We start from the raw sequence: 1,689 nt of genomic DNA, 5'->3' as shown, positions 1-1,689 counted from the left end.
AATCAACTCATACGATTCTATTCAACACATACTTCTATCTACCCTTCTTTCACCCAAATCCGATTAACGGATTGAAGGTTACACAATAATCAAGTAAACACCGAATATATAGACCAACAGTCAATCAACAAGTCATGTATAACACATAATACATCACGTAATCAATGATATATCATTTATAAAGAAGTCTCGAGTCATAAATAAGCTTTTGGTTATTTAAAATGATTTTTAAAACATTTTTCAGAATTAAAACGGGTCGTTGGATCAATTTTGGGTAAATAAAAAGGGTTCAATTAACCAATTCTGGCTTCGAAACAATTTAATAATAATTATCGAGCCTTGAAAATAATTTAGAATAATATTTTAAAGCTCGAAACTATTTTTCGGAATTTTTACATCATTTTTAAATAATTAAATCTAATTAAATAATTAATTAAAATCATTTAATAATTAATTAAATCAATTAATCAATTAATTTTCGAATTAATTGACCAATTAATCAATTAAAAATTAACTGAAATTAATTAACTAATTAATTCAGATTTATTTTTGAATTAAAAATAATTTTCGGAATTAAAATACAAATTTTTAGAATTTTCAGAAATTAAAAACGAATTTTTATAATAAAAATAAATAGGAAATATGATTTTTAAACATTTTTAAAACAAGAATCCAATTTTTGCAAAGTCTGGAAACTTCAGGGACCTAACTTCATCATCTCCAAAAGTACAGGGGCCTGTTTGCAATTTTGCAAACTCCCACCGTCGACTCGCCGGAGTGTGGCCGGAGAACACGATTCCGGCCACCTCAGGCCACCAAACTGTCCAGAATTAATCTACAGGTTACCAGCAACTTATACATGCAATCAAAATTCAATAATCATCCCTGTCCTGGCCGGAAAATGGCCAAGAACATCGCCGGTTTCCGGCGAATATCGTAAAACTTAAAAACACAACTCCCTTCAATTCACTAATCCTCTGCTAACGAGCTATATACCAATCGATTGCAAATTTCATAAGGAACACAACCCACTATAAATCAACAGCTAATAACCCCTGAATCAAAAACCCCCAAATTTCAATCGAAAACATTCATACGGGTTATAAACCCTAATTTTGAAATTCGAAAATCAAACTCAAATTTGAACATGTTATTGAACTCCAAATCAGACATATAATATATCAAAATCATCAGGAAAACAAGCTCCACAAAAATCAATCATCAAATCATACAAACAACCATCCGAACAGAAATTCATATTTTTAATCAAAATAATTCAAAAATAAATAAAAATATATAAAATCAACCTTTGATTCTGCAGTAAAATAGGTTATGGAATCTGATAGAGCTCTTCAAGACCTTCAAATCTGGTATTCGAGCTTTTCAAACAAAGATCAATAACACCTTCAAAAGTTGGTTTGATTCTTGGAACCGTTTATGAATATATGATTTTTCACTGTAAAATTATATAATTATCTGTCTGCAAATGATTTTGATACGAAATAAAATACGGTAAAAGGCTATTTATATTTACGGAAAATTAGTATCCCGTTGGATCATTCCGGATATAAAACGGTACGTTTATTTATAAAAACTGATCCAAATGGTATGGGTTTTCGGGATAATTATCCAAATCAGTACAATTTGTACTGCGATCTTGGTCTCAGCGCCTGGTTACACGTACTACGA

The sequence above is a fragment of the Apium graveolens genome, chromosome 9 (assembly GCF_009905375.1).
Source record: "Apium graveolens cultivar Ventura chromosome 9, ASM990537v1, whole genome shotgun sequence".
NCBI classification, from domain to species: domain Eukaryota; kingdom Viridiplantae; phylum Streptophyta; class Magnoliopsida; order Apiales; family Apiaceae; genus Apium; species Apium graveolens.
Note: the sequence above shows the minus strand (reverse complement) of the source record.